General features: G+C 31.0%; 1 pseudogene; it reads right to left on the bottom strand.

The window, feature by feature from the left end:
* The window catches only part of LOC132718778 (uncharacterized), a 34,005-nt pseudogene that overhangs the window by 14,837 nt on the left and 460 nt on the right, over positions 1–18,708 (bottom strand).

Raw genomic sequence — 18,708 nt, 5'->3', positions numbered from 1 at the left:
TAGAGGAGGTTGACCATAATTATGTTACAACGTCGATGTCTCTTTGAACCCTAACAAAGATACAAAAGAAATACAACCAAGCAATATAGCTATCAGTAAGTTCAGAGTAAACGTTGCCATATATCTTATTTCATGTCCGATAAATCTTTATTTAAGACCCTAGATCAATGCATCTCGGACGCACAACAGATAACAATTTTTAATCAGCAATAAAAATGAGGACTTATTATCACTAATGTCTTTCTTCAGTTTCAAGAACTGGATATAAAGCACTTGTATATTGTATTTTATGCACCATACACAGTCTGGTCACACAGGTAAATTAAACAGATTGCACTTCTTCATAGAGATAAAGATAATGTAATTTTACCTTTTGGTAGGAAAATTGCAAGAATTCGTGCTTTACAATTATTCTAACCAAAACGTGCTTCTTTATATGCGCCAAGACGACACTTAAGGTGATCAACATGATCGCAAAGCTAGTATAACAATCGGGATATTTGATGTGTCATCCCAGACGGTGAGACCTGTACTGCTGTAGTGATGAAAACCCTGTTTCATGTAAGTGCAGTTTCGTCAAATCCTCTTAAGGGGTGCTCGTCATAAAAAAGGTCCAAAACAGATAAAGGTCAAGTTATCAGGGATGACTGATTGCCCTTTCATGACTAACCAGGGAGTGTAAAATCTTACAGATTATCCTTTTGAATGAAATACGAATGGTCGTACACTCTTCTACCAACGAACGTAAAGACAGGATTAATGACAAATCATCATGAAAAAGACGTCTTCAATTATGAAGCCAAAGCAGACAGACAAGGACGTCCGCAGGTCTTGGTTGTTTGGTTTATTCAGGCGCCGAGTTTTAAAAAAGAACATTGAACTGCTTCTTTTCAAGTCTACTCATATGTCAAGTGAGTGTATTGTTTTGTTTTAAATTAAATATTTTGCCGTATTTATCACCGTATTGCTACTGCGTTACTAACGCAGTAAGGACTTTTGTCTTGTTTTGACCTCTTTCCTGTAATTAACGTGATTTGCTAGTGCTATTTGCAATGTGCAAACTATTTCCTTTGTTCATTTAACAATATTTTATTTGTAAATACATTTTTTTTCATGAAAATAAGCATGAATGTGGAAGCATCCTGCTTCAATGTTAATTATAGTGTATTTTGTTTGTATGCCCTGAAAAATTTGACGTTTCTAATAATAGTATTTTTGGAAAAGTTTTTTAAGCTAACCGCATATATTTGTTTAAATTATGTGCAAAAGGTATAAACTTTTTTATACCAATAATATAACATTAAATAAAACATTTCATAAAGATCTCATCTTTTTTTAAAATTTTGACTTAATATTATTATGGTCACATGTGCATAGGACAATTCAGATAATGTAAATCTTTTTAAATAATTATGAACTTTTCAAATTAGCATTAATTTAGTCCTTTCGTGCGGTGTTATTGACCCGATGAAATCAATCTGAACAGACATTGGAGTCTAGCCCTGGTCACTGAGGAATATTGACCTTTTTCTGAACGGCAAGTTGATAAGATGAAGTCTTACAAAAAATGTATTTTAACTGCATAGTTAGCAAACGAATATTAGCAAAATTTTGAAATATATATTCTAACAAATAATTTGCAAATACCGGTATTGCAATCTACATTGTATGCAATTTTGTGAATGTGACATGTTACCCGTTTTAATTTCTCTTTATGTACAAGTCATAATTAAATGATAAATAGAACCTATAAATCACTTATCTGATAATATTTTTATGTGGCTGCTGAAAAAATTTAATTAAATAACTTGAAAATAAGAAATGAGATACAAAATTAATTTCATATATTTCTTAAATTAAGGTAGGGTAGTGTCAAAATAAAACATCATTACGTCTTTATTTGTTCCACTTTTCTACGGAATTTAATATAAAACCCTATAGAAGCAACCTCAATACAAAGTGTTAACTCGGCGTTTAGCTAGGTATTTATGATCATTTTATTGCATTAAATCAAATAACCAGGTCGACATAAAGAGTACAAGTATCAAAAACTTTCACTTTTTCTCGTCTGCATTTTTTTTGGACGTATTTCTTAATCTCTAAACATCAGGCATGGATTTGTAAAAGTAGTGCTACAATTAACATTGTTTATATAAGACGCAGATTTAAAAAGAAAACGGACAGACATAATCATACTTTTACAGCAAATTGTCAAGTGGATGAAGTATATCATTTATTGACGGTGTAGAGGAAACATAAAAACTAAAACATCTAGCTCTCTTTTAACAATAGATTAGTACAATACTTTTTGTTTGATTCGTTCTACGGTGCACCAACAGTTTCTATTATAAGTATGGCGCCGAAACGGTAGAGATGAGTTTGATTAATATTTGGTGATAACAGAGGCCAAAACCACCTTACCTGTTGGAGCTATGAGATACATATAGACCTCAGTAATTTGAACCCATTTAGGCGCTTCTTGTGACCACACAGGCATAAAGGGTACCAGTACTTACAAAAGTCTGAAAGTATTTACCAGAATGTTTCAAATTTTTTAACAAGATTTATGAGCAAAATAAATTTTCTTTTTCAAATATGATAAACAAGATCAACAAGGAAAGGCGGCGTTCAATGAACGCAGAGATCTTTATTGAAAATAATAGCTTCTTTTATTCTAATAAAGTAATAATTCTCTATAAAATCTACCTAAGAAACTGATTCTTGAATCGTTTGTCATTTTACATTTTGTAAAGTGTAAGATTGATTTAATTTCGTTCCAGATGCCATTTATATGTATGCCTTTTACATAAAGTAGACAAGTTATATAAATTTATTGTTAAAATGGTTGCATATTACTTTTTCGCTTCCAGGTTTTGATTTATGTTGTAAATTGTTTAGAAATATTCCAACTTTAGTAGAAGTTTCACAAAATAAGACTGAAATCAAGTAAATGTACCCAGGGGCGTGGCCGACATTGACTTAAGTGGCAGGAGTAATACCAGTTTTGTAGGGGCCAATTAGTAATGATGCATGTCACATATCTAAGCTCTAGACATCATTTTAGTTTCATAAAATAATACTCAAATATGTTTTCCAATACAAAACAATATTTACTAAGCGATCCCCGGAAGGGACCAAAATTGACCTAAGAAGCATAATTGATACCAGTTATTTTGTGTAACATAAAGGGATAATACATGCCAAATATCTAAGCTCTGCGCATTATAGCTTCACACAATAAGCCTCAGATGTGTTTTTACTAAATAAATCTATCCACTGGCGCGGGGTCAATATTAAATCAAGAGGCACGATTCATATCAGTTTTGTAAAGGTCAATTAGGCAATGCTAAATGCTCAATATTTATGCTCTTCCAGCGGTTTAAAAGAAACATAATGTACACGAAACTGATAACAGACAGACGGACGGACTGCATAACAATATACGTCGGAACTATTAATGGCGTATAAAACATATCAATATAATATCTTACTGTTTATGTTCATTTTAATTGAACTCTTTATTTTGATACTTTATTCAGGCATCGCGGTAGCTTGTGTGCAAAAAAGTTATCACCTATAGATTAAAACTTTAAAGTCAAACATAGTAAATAAGTATATGTAAATGAAATGTTGCTGGTTTTCTTGATATAAAAGAAGTGGTATGAAAACATTCTTATTCCTTTCGAAAGTGCGTGCTAATACCCTTGCAATTCAATGTCAACAGTCAAAGTCGACAATGTATAAAAATGCAAAACTGCAATTGACAATCTTTAACAGTAGTTATATTGCAATTCATCTGCATCAACACTTGATAAGTGTTATTGACAAGTTTTTGTCACTTTATACAGTACAATCATCGCTGTTGTGCGTGTGATGAATCTTGCTCTGTCAATATCAACATGATAATGTTGATAATGTCAACACTACTTGAATCAGGTTTCATTTTAATTTCCGACAAAAGTTGACTTTATCAAATATTTTAAAGGTACTCTATCCGCTGAAACTAGAATTAAAACGTTCATTTAACCTTGCAAAAGTGTTCTTAAAAAAGCAGTTGCAATTGTATCATGTTGTTTTGTTAGCACTGCATGTATGGTGCATAACTTCGATAGAGGAAAGGAAGGGGCAAAAGAGTAAAATAAAGAAAAAGAAAAAATGTGTCTAAGTTCTTCATGTTTCTGAATATGACGTAACAATTTTTTCGAAATGGTAAGTTATTTTGTTTTACATAAAAACTTATAATTTAATCATTGAATATTAAGTTGTGTCCTGATTATGGAATCATGCACTAGATTTTAAAATGAATCCGCTTCCATTTACTTCTACAAGCATTCTTTTTTAGCATCTTAGCACGTCTTTATTTTAATTTAAGAAACTAGAATTTAAAAGAAATACCTAATTTTCATTCAATTAACCGCATCGTTACGGTTCACATACATGTTTAATCTGATTCTTTGTGTCACTACGCAATATTACCCAAAAGAGATTTTTATTTGGCATGTAAAAGTATTTCTGGATAATCTAATAACATAGACAATTTTAATTAGTGTCTACAGCTTTTGTCGCCCAAGGGATCTACGTACTGTCTGATTTTCATTTAATTAGCAAAATGCTTTTAATGGATCACCGAAATACTTTTGCAATGTTTTCATTTTCATCTTTTCACTCCCGATTGATTACAACAATGGAATGGTAACAAATTGTGCCGTTTTCGTCATGTCCAATACCTACATAGACTGTTTTCGTAAACATTAAACCATTGTAAACAAAACCAGTTCCTTTCAAATTTATTTCAGGCATATATCCACCGCTTTTCGTACGTGAAACATTTGTGTTAAAAATGATGGAAATGTACTCAAACAATTTATTATATATTCAAATATCGAGTTTCCGCTTTATTTGTGGAGGAAGACCTTATATGCCCATATTTCGGGCACTAACGGGCACCTGAGTGGAACCACCGACATTCCACAAGCTAGCTGAATTGTTCCTCACATGAAAGAATCCAAAGTCCCTGTCGGAATTCTAACCCGCAACGGTGAGGGGCGAGTGGTTTGAAGTCATCGAACTTTACCACTCGCTTAAGATTAAAATATCTGGATATCTATTAATATAGGTAATGTAGAATTATGATTATTTAGCTTTATTTTAGAATGTTTGAATAGCTATTAGAACAGAATTTAAAATGTGTTGCTATTTTGTAAATTTTGCTTTACCATTTGCGGAATTGATTAAATTTGTACTTTATATAAATATTAATAAACATTTTGAAATCTGGTTGTCGCAGGTGTGCTGAGTTGAAAGAGTAGGTTTCTTATTCATTTGGATTTCTCCAGCAAGAGGAAAGAAAATTAAATATTATTCAATACAATATAATAATAATATGAAGAAGGTGAAGGCAACATTAATGTCATAGAAATCGTCTCTAACATGCTACATGTGTTATATGTGGTATATTGTATCATAGTTTTGGAGACTTTACTAGTGAAAACGTGTCAGAGTTAAATCGTCTACAAATACATGCACAATGCGTTCAGTTACTAGTTACCCGCATTCACTGTCTGTCAATAGCATGGACACTGGTTGGTTCATTTTTTTCTGGTGTTTACTTATTGCGACCACAAGAAAAGAGATAACTATAGAAATGTCATACTCAAATGTTTGTACATTGATTGCTTTTTTCCACAGAAAATTAGGGTTATGTTCTTGGCTCCCTTTCTTGATCCGCACTTGTATACCTACCGGGCTCGGGCACCAACCGTTCCTCGGGACTCCGCAGACGTTATAACACGGAAAAACGTGCGTTAACCCTATATTATTACGACTTTGTCATATGTCTTGAACATTAAACTTGCTGTTCGTATTTTGACAACTTTTAAAAAACGTAAGTTTAAGCTTTTATCACCACTTTTGAAATAATGATTAAACATTTTTGTCATTTTAAGCATTTAAGAATTGTTGTCAATATATGTCTCTAAATATGAGTTACCACCGACCATTTATTACTTTTAATGGTTTTGATAAATTTACTGATATATTTCATAAACTTTTATAAAGTAATTATATCGATAAACATTTCTTTTATATTACGACATTTCGATGTGTAAACTTCAATCAATTTCCACCGAGAAAATTGTTTTTGTGCGGAAAGGTTACAATTTTGTTAGTAAATTTAAATTATTATGTACATTTTGATATTTTGATGAATAATGTGCGGTCTTTATTCAGCTGCATAGCAGCCGAGTCTTAACATTTTTTGAATAAGACGCATGATTTACTGAGGTATTACACGATTGATTTAGCGAATCGTCAATAAAAATACAAGAAAATACATGAAACATTCACATACATCGGCTTAACACTTCAGACCAATTTTAAAGTTCTGGTTTTGTTGCAAAAACCTTTTTATTTACATTTTCTCCAAATGGAAAGACAATGTTTTCTTATCTCCGTTTACAAAAAATAGACTGTCTAACCGAGATTTAAAATCGTGGAACCAGGCTAAATTTAAATAATCATCTCTACATAAAGGGGAACTGTATCGCATTTGGACAAAATGCATCGGTGTTAGAACTGTTGCAATGCACTGTCATTTATCATCTGAATACATTTTTGACTTTAAGAAACTAGAAAAAAAAATTAGTTTTAAAAGAAATTTATTATTCAAAGTTTTGTATTTTTCTTTTGAGATAATTTAGATAATGCTGTGTGGACAAAGTTCTGGTATCAAACACTTAGATAGCCGCCTTTTATATCACACGTGTGCTGTTTTATTTTGTTCAGATTTGGTAAAGGATCTAATGCCTTTAATGTCTTATATACAACGTTTGTGCTCAAATTTTATGTTTTATTGTTGGGTTATTTGCGTATTTTAAGTTTATATATCGTTTAATTTTGATTGAATTAATTAATATTCTAAGGATTATGATAACCCATTACGAGCAACACCGTCTATATATAATTAAAAACACACGATGTCGGATTCCTGGCACATTACGACATTTCATGAAGCATACCCGTCCAGCCGAACGAGTTATACTGGTACGGACGTAATGGCATTTTCGCGCCGTGACGCTTCCTCTTTAATTTCAAAAACTATGCACATCTTAACAGACATTCACCTAGGTTGCATTTTATGCCGCTCTTCTAAACGTATGCAGTCCACAGCTGACCATTCCGTCTCAGCCATTTTACGTGTGCGTAAAACCTCGCTTGTATACTAGGTGAATCCTTATAACAACAGAAGCGTCGATGAAATAACAAAAATTTCATATATTGCAAATCATATAATTATAAGGAAAGTATATCTTATCGATAAATAAGGATAATTTGTATCATATACTCCTTCTTGTCAAATGAATCCTTTTTTAGACTAATTAAAGCTAGATCAAGGCATCCAGACTTATAACACATAAATGTCACTAATTAGAACTAATACTGAGACACTTAACAATCAATTATACAATGTATTTATTTTACTACTTCAATAAACGTACGGTTCGGAAATATTTCATGTATTTAATGTTTATGCACCGAAATGGTTTGTCTCACAATTAAAATGATTCGAGCGTCCATTCCTGACAGAAACTCGGATAATGTAATTCGTTGATTTGATACTGAGATCACCAAAGAAAAGATTACAATTTGCGATATGCCATTGTGTTACAAGAGGTAAATCTGCCCCGTTGTAGTGTAGAAATGATCTTATTCATCATTTTTCTTATTCAGATATATTTAGTATCGGCGTATACAAATTGAAAATAAGTAGCAAACGCAATATTGGTAATAAATTAATGACAACGTTAGAATACCATTTCTTTAAATCTAGGTACGCATTGTTACTTTATCTTATTGCATTAAATTGACAATTTATTTTGTAGATATAGAGGATATTTAAGTTTTTTTTATAAATACAAGATTTATTTCCATCCAGTCGTAAGAAAAATACATATTTCATGAGTGGCAAGAGCCACGAGAGAAACATGTAATTTTCATTTCACAAGATGAAAATAAATCGTGTATATATAGAAAAAAGCTTGACTTTGCTGTTTATTATACACATATTTCTCTTCTGTTTTTTGACATTACAATGTGTGAGATCTCCATTAAATTATTTGTATTGGCTGATTTTAGAAGAGAGTAGTTCTGCAAAACACCATTGAAAATTCAGAAAAAATGTTTCAGTGATGTGATGGATAAATTTTACACTGAAAATATGGAAAATGAAGTACGCATTTTATTTCATTTTATTTTCAATTTTTCTCAATATTTCCTTTAAAAGTATATAACAAAACGTATTATTTAGTTTCGTTTAACGTTCAATAAGATTTCCGTAAATGATAGATTTTCAAAGTGTGCAAGATACAGCGAACTCCAGTTATCACCTATAGATTAAAACTTTAAAGACAAACATAGTAAATAAGTACTACATATATGAAATGTTGCTGGTTTTCTTGATATAAAAGAAGTGTATTACTTTCGAAAGTGTGTGCTAATACCCTTGCAATTCAATGTCAATAGTCAAAGTCGACAATGTATAAAAATGCAAAACTGCAATTGACAATCTTTAACAGTAGTAACATTGCAATTCATCTGTATCAACACTTGATAATTGTTTTTGTTAACAATTTTTTGTCACTTCAATCATCGCTGTTGTGCGTATGATGAATCTTGCTCTGTTGTTCAACATAATAATGTTGAAAATGTCAACACTTCTTGAATCAAGTTTTATTTTAATTTCCGACAAAAGCTGACTTTATCAAATATTCTAAAGGTACTCTATCTGCTGAAACTAAAATGGAAACGTTCATTTAACCTTGCAAAAGTGTTCTTAAAAATGCAGTTGCAATTGTATCATATTATTTTATTAGCACTGCATGGATCGTGCATAAGTTAGATATCAGCACGATAGAGGAAAGGAAGGGGCAAAAGAGTAAAAGAAGGAAAAAGAATAAAATGTGTCTAAGTTCTTAATGTTTCTGAATATCACATAACAACTTTTTCGAAATGATATGTTATTTGGTTTTACATGAAAACTTATAATTTAATCATTGAATATTAAGTTGGGTCCTGATTATGGAATCATGCACAAGATTTCAAAATGAATCCGCTTCCATTTACTTCTACAAGCATTCTTTTTTAGCATCTTAGCACGTCTTTATTTTAATTAAAGAAACTAGAATTTAAAAGAGATACATAATTTTCATTTAATTAACCGCATCGTTACGGTTCACATACATGTATAATCTGTTTCTTTGTGTCACTACGCAATATTACCCAAAAGAGATTTTTATTTGGCATGTAAAAGTATTTCTGGTTAATCTAATAACATAGACAATTTTAATTAGTGTCTACAGCTTTTGTCGCGCAAGGGATCTACGCACTGTCTGATTTTCATTTAATTAGCAAGACGCAAGATCACCTACTTTTGCAATGTTTTCATTTTCATCTTTTCACTCCCGATTGATTACAACAATGGAATGGTAACAAATTGTGCCGTATTCGTCATGTCCAATACCTACATAGACTGTTTTGTAAACATTAAACCATTGTAAACAAAACAAGTTCCTTTCAAATTTATTTCAGGCATATATCCACCGCTTTTCGTACGTAACATTTGTGTTAAATTTGGTGGAAATGTACTCAAACAATTAATTATATATTCAAATATCGAGTTTCCGCTTTATTTGTGGAGGAAGACCTCATATTCCCCTTATTTCGGGCACTAACGGGCACCTGAGTGGAACCGACGACATTCCACAAGCTAGCTGGATTGTTTCTCACATGAGTTATACTGGTACGGACGTAATGGCATTTTCGCGCCGTGACGCTTCCTCTTTAATTTCAAAAACTATGCACATCTTAACAGACATTCATCTAGGTTGCATTTTATTCCGCTCTTCTAAACGTATGTAGTCCACAGCTGACCATTCCTTCGCAGCCATCTTACGCGTGCATAAATCCTCGCTTGTATACTAGGTGAATCTTTATAACAACAGAAGCGTCGATGAAATAACAAAAATTTCATATATTGCAAATCATATAATTATAAGGAAAGTATATCTTATCGATAAATAAGGTTAAGTTTGTATCATATACTATGTCTTGTCAAATGAATCTTTTTTTAGACCTAATTAAAGCTAGATCAAAGCATCCAGACGTATAACACATAAACGTCTCTAATCAGAACTAATACTGACACTTAACATTCAATTATACAATGTATTTATTTTACTACTTCAATAAACGTACGGTTTGGAAATATTTCATGTATTTTATGTTTATGCACCGAAATGGTTTGTCTCACAATTAAAATGATTCGAGCGTCCATTCCTGACAGAAACTCGGATAATGTAATTCGTTGATTTGATACTGAGAACCAAGAAAAGATCAATTTGCGATATGCCATTGTGTTACAGAGGTAAATCTGCCCCCGTTGTAGTGTAGAAATGATCTTATTCATCATTTTTCTTATTCAGATATTTAGTATCGGCGTATACAAATTGAAAATAAGTAGCAAACGCAATATTGGTAATAAATTAATGACAACGTTAGAATACCATTTCTTTAAATCTAGGTACGCATTGTTACTTTATCTTATTGCATTAAATTGACAATTTATTTTGTAGATATAGAGGATATTTAAGTTTTTTTTATAAATACAAGATTTATTTCCATCCAGTCGTAAGAAAAATACATATTTCATGAGTGGCAAGAGCCACGAGAGAAACATGTAATTTTCATTTCACAAGATGAAAATAAATCGTGTATATATAGAAAAAAGCTTGACTTTGCTGTTTATTATACACATATTTCTCTTCTGTTTTTTGACATTACAATGTGTGAGATCTCCATTAAATTATTTGTATTGGCTGATTTTAGAAGAGAGTAGTTCTGCAAAACACCATTGAAAATTCAGAAAAAATGTTTCAGTGATGTGATGGATAAATTTTACACTGAAAATATGGAAAATGAAGTACGCATTTTATTTCATTTTATTTTCAATTTTTCTCAATATTTCCTTTAAAAGTATATAACAAAACGTATTATTTAGTTTCGTTTAACGTTCAATAAGATTTCCGTAAATGATAGATTTTCAAAGTAAATTTCATGTATTATGGAAAATAACTGACATTATAAGTCAAAAGTTTTATAAATGCTTTAGTTCCATAAAGCCAATTGTTGAATTGTTTTAGATATTTGTTTCTCTGGCAAAATTTTATCTGAAGAGACGCTGAATATCAATTGAGTTACGAACCTGTTGGAATTAAGATACAAGAAAATAATTTTGATATCTACCAGAAGAGATGACCCATATGATATGATAAAAGTGACGATGGCACTTCGAATCCGAACAAACAAGGCATACAACGAGACAATATCAGTACGTTCAAGGCAAACTTTGCCATATATCTTATATCAAATACAGTAAATCTTTAGTTCAGAAGATAGATCAATGCATCCAGACGCATAACAGATAAAAATCTTTAATCAGCAACAATAATGATACACTTTCCATCACTAATGTCTTTTTACTGTTTCAAGAACTGGATATATATCACTGGTGTATTGTTTGTTTATGCACCAAACTGTCTGGTCTCACAATTCAATAAACTAGATTGCACTTTCCTGACAGAGATAAAGGTTATATAAGTCTACAAGTCTACAATTTAATAGAACAATCACCGGTAAATGTGCTGCATAATTATTTTATATGACCAAACTGATAGATAATCTTAATACTAGTATAGCACTTAGACGACAGATAATAAAGGTGCTTTAGATATTCACCAGGTGAGTATAACAACTGACATATTTAAAACCTTAAGACGTATTTGTTTTTTTTTCTTTATCGTAAGTTTATTGTTACTGGACATATAATGCAAAACATGTACATCTCATGAATACCACGTTTACTCATTTGCACCTCCAATCGTCTATTTCTTCGTGCTTCGTGTACTTTGATGTGGACAATTGTCGAAAAACGTCAGAGGATATACAGAAAATAAACGAAAAACATATTGTTTTCCAAAACCTAATCAGAATCCCAAGTACAATTTTATTCATTTTACAGGGCTATGGACACGTGAAATGTTATATTATTACTCTCGCTAATTAGCATATAACGGCTAAATAGATTACTAGGATTGCCGAGGTTTTAATGCAATAGTTTTTATCGTTTTCGTTTGTAACTAACATGTTTTATATTTTACGTAATTCATCAACCAAACATACGTGTAGAGGCTTTATCTGTCATTCCAGCACATTAAGATATTGCACAGTAAAATGATCTTTCCTTCAATTTTTCCATTTTTTCAAAACAATTACATGGCGTGGTTGTCCCGTAGAATATACCCGACAGGTCAAGGTCAGATCGTCTTAAAGGGAGACACAGGCAAAATTTTCATTTCTTAATTCTAATTTTTTCACTCTTAATTCTGTAAATGCCCTCAAATGAATATATTAGACAGTCAAAGCAACAAAACTTTTCTCCATATAAAGAATAAGTGGCGCTAGGATTTCACAATAGTTGTCACAGTTAACTCTTGAAACGTTTAAGAACATGTCAAATAAATGATTTTGACTTGTTTCATTCATACAATATCTACAGTATCTGTTAATGTAACTTCAAGGATTTGTTAAAGTCACCTGACTTGTTTTAAAACTATTCGGTGATTCTATTGGCGTCTAAATTTTGTTCAACATATATAGATATATTTATGTTTCAAATCCAAAATATATAGAATTTAAAGAGAAATTCATGCAGAAACTTTTAGAAATGTCATTTTAGCGTGAGTTGAGTACAAAAGATCATTTTATTATATTTGTCATTATTTTGCCTGTGTCTCCCTGTACCAGTGAATTTTGGGTGACTTGTCGTCACTAACTTCGGAGGTTGTGGTCTTGCATAGGGTACGAATACCTTTGAAGAATTGCCGTACACTTTAACCATAAGCGACAATAAAAGATTGATGAATCAGATCAATAAGAGATAGACGTTCGCGGTGAAGATACAGAAACGTACCAGCAAGGGTGCAGTAGGTCTCGGTCATTTGGCTTATTCCGGGACCGAGAATTAACAAACAAAATCGAACATTTAAGCGCCTCATTTAAAGTCATACCTAGGTTGACTAGACATATATAATTATTTCGTGTATGAATTACTCTCGTATAGATTGGTGAGATATTTATGTTTCTTATATTTATTCTGAAGGAATTTATTCTTGCTGATGGCTCTTGTGCAATATATCTGGCTTTGGTGATGAAGGTATGATTAGATTTCTGAACCAAAAATAAGCTTATTGTTTTCTGATATCTCAGGACAATGCAATTTCATAGAGAAGTGTTACCTAACACCAATTTGCCAGGGAAGAACATATTTGTTGATTAATTTTATCATTATCTTGAGGAAATAATAATGTACTCCATTTTGCATGACTAGAAATAGCGATGTTAACCTTGTCATGTGAATAGAAGGCGTTAAATACGGGATCATTGATTCAGAAAGTTCACTCATATCCCCTTATCAAATAAAAAGTATTAGGATCAATGTTCTACATTTTTTCCACCCTAAGAAAACATTATAGTTACACACGCACTTATGCCTCTGAACAATTTAATGATTTATCTTTTTGAGGATTTGAAATGACTGAGAATAATTTGTCATTTTGAAACATGTTCAAAGCACAGTTCAGTTTGTCAGAGATTATGTACACGGTAGGTAAAACAACACAATAATAATATTGTTGGCGATAAATAATCAATATTTTGATAAATGCTGGAAAACTTGACTTGCAATTTAAATAGCAAGTTCCATTTTGGACTTATTATATTTCTGTCTATTTTAGGTAGAAACAGAAGAAGAAAAAATAGTATATTTTTATTTAATTATTCCTGTTACTTGCGTGTATGCGTTTTTTTTATTTAAAAGTATATTCTAATCAATTTAAATAAAATAAGTATTCAAAAATCCAACGATGAAAATAAGAAGGCGTTCCTCACATGCTTTCATCATAACAGATTTGCACTTAAATTAGGCACAGCAATGTGTGTTTTCTTTCCTACACTTTTCAATATTTTGGCAACATAAGTGAAGTAATCTTAGTATATATAAAAAATTCATAGTCTTAGTATTGGAGTTATCTATAGTAATAATATATATACATGTATGTAACATCAGATCCTTCCTTAATACGTGGGTTGTTCAAAACGTAAAAGGAAATCATATCTGCTTGCCATTTTTATCAATGAACAAAAATTTATAAAATACAAATATGGGGGCATGTTCTCTTTATAGTATAAAGAATTATAAAACAATAAATGAAAACAGAACATTCCAAATGACAAGAGGTACGCGACCCGGCACACGACAACAATACAATAAGTATTATATGCTTAGTTTTATTTATAAGGAGTGTCTCAAATGTGGTATTTTTTCCGGTGGCGAAGGAAAACAAACATTGACACACACACACACACACACACACACACACACACACACACACTGCGGATGTTTCTTAATTAAACGACAAATTGCCATTATCACTTCTGCGAGGGGGTGTGGACATTGGTTTGCAATTACCGTTACCGTCCATGAAGAAGCACAATCAAGCAGAGCCTGCAGCATTTTCATTATTGCCGTTTTGTGCATTCTTTAGCGATTCTGTGTTTCTGTTTATATATTTTAATCATGTAGATTAGACCAAAATGTGTACAAAGTTTATTGAAATAGCGAACCAGCACAAATGGATAGTTTGAAATTTAAAAAAAATATACGTTTATCATTTAAGATCTGTCAGCGATTAAAATATCAGGTTAACAGAGATCCGCATAAAACCGTTTTAAGGGTATAACAATGCAGGGACGCGTAACATGTATCAATGAAATATGCTCATTAAACACAAGGAGGATAAAAGTTTTAGCCAAAACATAATATTTTATTCTTTAATTGTGATAAATCTAATCAGATAGAAAAGCATATATTGCTTTGTGTTCTTTATGCTTTGAAAAATAGCATAAGAATGTTTACTATTAGTAGAGATGAAATTGCTAACATATAAGTTGTGATCGAGATAACATGAAAAAAAATGAAAATAAATATTTTAGCTCCCAATTTGTATTAAAATGTGTTTTGTTGCGTTCTTAAAATGTGTAAAAGCAACGAATGGCAACTTATGCTATAATATTGATGATCTTACTCATATAAGAGTTTTTAGAAAGGAATGCTCATTCTAAAAAGTTGATTTAATTAATCAATTAAGTACATCAAGCACTCTCCTATTCTATTGCACTCGGGAAATAGTGATTATTAACGCCTAAGGTCATAGAAAAATATGAACATAATTCTATCAATTTAGGTAATTCATGGAGATTCTGATCCTGGAGCAAAGAATTACAGGCAACTATATCTCTTTACCAGAATGTTGTAGTTATTCTTCAGAATTGATTCAAAAGGGAATAAAATTTCAGACTTTTCATTAGATTAAAAATATTTTAGCAAAAAATTTATCTGGTTCAAGATATCAAAAAATTGTATGCGAAAGGAAGATATGTTTGATCTTACAACACTGTAGACCCTATATAAATACTGGACCTGAACACTCTATTATATATAAAAATAACACAATTAAAACTTTAGTGATAATACACTTACCACTTAGTGCTGTCGTTCATAAGAAATGTACGCAAATATCATTGATTTATATTAAGATCCGTCGTAAATAGATAAAAAGCCAAGGTAGGTGATTTGTATATTATTTTATTGAATCTAAACACAAACAATCTCACTAAACAGCTACCTCTTTAAGCTTTCTAGAACCATAAATCGTGTAATACACTATCCTTTAAACTGCCTTAATATTATTTCAGTTAAACATTCCATACACGTGAAAGTCATGTTAATTCCGACACTTGCTGAAATTAGCAGCATTCCAAAGATACTTCATCCTCTTAAACAAGAATTCAAAAATTGGTAATGACGGTACAACTGCTCTTAAACTATCCGGTTTAAAATGCATTTGTCATTATTATATTTTTATATTCCCTCTCTGTAAGGTTAAGAGGCAGTTCACAAATGTTTGTTGTTTTTTTTTTGTTGTTCTTATCGTGAATAACCACTACACCTATAAAATGACTTTTCATTTAATCACTTCAGCAGTTTGAGTGCTGTTTTCCAGAAACAAATATAAAACGATTCAAAAAGCAAGAAAAAGAACAGAAAAGAATTTTGATAAACTTGATATGAGCAATATAAGAGAATACAACAAATAGCAATTCATTTTTTAGAATGTTTTTCTGGTCTTGTTATATGAGTATATTTTTTTTTCTTCACATATCATACTGCAAAATAATTTGTGGCACTTAGTTACATATTAAAGAAGGCTTTAACGATAAGCTTTGAAAATCATCCAGTTTGCAATTTCATATATTTGCTTCTGTTTTCTTTTTACTCAGAAGTTAACGGAATTTCACACGATTTCTATATAGATGATAAATAAAATATGACGAAAAGAGTATTATAACATGTACAAATGTATATACCAAGTTACTGATATTGAAGTCAATTACTGATGTTAATGATGTAGAATTAATTGAAGCAGCATGCCTCAAGATTCATGCTTATTTTCCTTAAAAAATTTTAAAAAGTATTAAAAAGTAAAAGTTATGTCAAGTGAATAAAAAACGTAATTTACACATTAAAAACGGCACTTTAATCTACTAAAATTATTAAAATTAAATCATAGGGCAGAATATGCAAAAAATAGTCTTTAAATCGTTAAGAACGCAGTAGAAATACGATAAAATCAGTCATTTATTGCAAATTACATGATTATTATTTCTTGAATTGTGCAAATCTTTACTTTTCTTAAAATTTTAGTACATTTTTCCTAAAGGTTAATTTTCTTGACGTATACTGGATCAACTGGAGGCATGCAGCTTCAAAACAAAACATCGATGAAGAATCGGCTTAGAGCAGAACTAAAACAGCAATAAGGAAAACTGTTTTTTCGTCACAAATTGTTTCAAAGCTTTTTAAATCTTCACTTTAAAAAAGCCGAGGATATAAAACGTTTTTTTACTGAAAGCAGATAGCCAGCGGATTAATATCGTAAGTCAGTTTCAATGCATTGGGGATTTTTTTCTTTTTCTCAAAGCAAATCGATACGAATATCTTTATGATTTTTGAACTCATTTAGTTTTTATTATATATAAAAAAAGGTTTTAAAACAAATGGATTCTAAACTGTATTTTTCGGTATATGCCTTTTTATTGTATGTCTTTGTGATGGAACTCGCAGCTGAGACAGTGTAAATTAAAAAAATTCAGTACTAATTCAATTTAAATACTTCTAAAATTTTGAATCCACAAATAACCTTAAGAACAAAATCTACTTGAATAATTTAATTTCGGAAAACCAATTTTAGACATAAACATCATTTACTCTTTGTTTAACTACATTGATAAATACATTAACATTCCCTACACCTTCGGACAGCCATAAAACATTAAAAACAAGTGACTGTAACACTTTAACACTTTAACACATTTTTGGTAGGTCTTATATCCAATAATATGTGCAATAAATCATAAACTATTCTAACATACTTTACAGCTCCAGGTTAGCCAGTATTTTATAACAGAGCACACCATAAACCTTAATTCGGACTCGACTCGACACCAATCATCGTAACATACATGTATATTACAATGCATGCATCAATAAACCATGAAATTATAAAAACCAATCGGTTGTATTCCCATATACAGAAATAGAAACAAAAACATGATTTAGTTTATACGATTAATTGAGAAATGCCAAAAATTAGATTGCTACATTATTTATAACATATTTATATGCTAACATACTGTATTGTCTCGACTTTCAGACGCTTTTATACAAAATATTGCCAATTTTCTTACAGCCAATTTCCTGGCTGCATTTAACAAATGTAAGAATTCGTAAATACTGTGATTAAAAATTCGTAAATACTGGGATTAAAAATTTCGTAAATACTGGGATTAAAAATTCGTAAATACTGGGATTAACAGTAAATATCTTGAAATATGCATACTCCGAAAATCGCTTAAAAGGGGACATACTAATATGAAGTGAAATTCGTCCTCTATATTTACAGACATACATATTGGTATTTCTTTGGACTTCCTTCAATACCCCCATATGTCTTCCAGATTCAATATGTAGCTTGTGAGAACTAAATCTCTTTCTTTTCTTTCATTTTTTTTTATTCAAGAACTGATCTGTATTTTGCATTTCTAACCAAAAAGGGCTGTCTTTCGTAGTTGACATTCATTTAATATTCGAATAATTTGATAGCAATATACTGTACACTTTGATCAAGAAAAACGAAATCAATCAAAATTTTTATTTTTATTTCCCGATTTATAAAACCTACTAACAGTTTCAGTATGATAACATATACCTACAACAGTAACAGAATAATAAATTCGCTATTAAGAAACAACACAAAACAAGAACATTCAGGAAAGCATTTGTCATGTTCGAGGTTTAATTTTTATTTGGTCTGAAAATTTCTATTTTAAAGATATTTTACGGCAAAGGAGTAACGTCATTCGAACCTTTCTATTCATGGCTTTTCTTTGAGAAGATAAGCTTTTCACACACTTCAAAAGTAATAACACCCATCGCCATTATATTCTTGAGGAGGAAAATGGAAATACCTTGAGATA

Source organism: Ruditapes philippinarum, unplaced genomic scaffold, assembly GCF_026571515.1.
Source record: "Ruditapes philippinarum isolate M1 unplaced genomic scaffold, ASM2657151v2 ctg1236_1_1_1_1, whole genome shotgun sequence".
Taxonomy (NCBI): domain Eukaryota; kingdom Metazoa; phylum Mollusca; class Bivalvia; order Venerida; family Veneridae; genus Ruditapes; species Ruditapes philippinarum.
The sequence above is the reverse complement of the archived record's forward strand: the minus strand, read 5'-3'. Positions and strand labels throughout refer to the sequence as shown.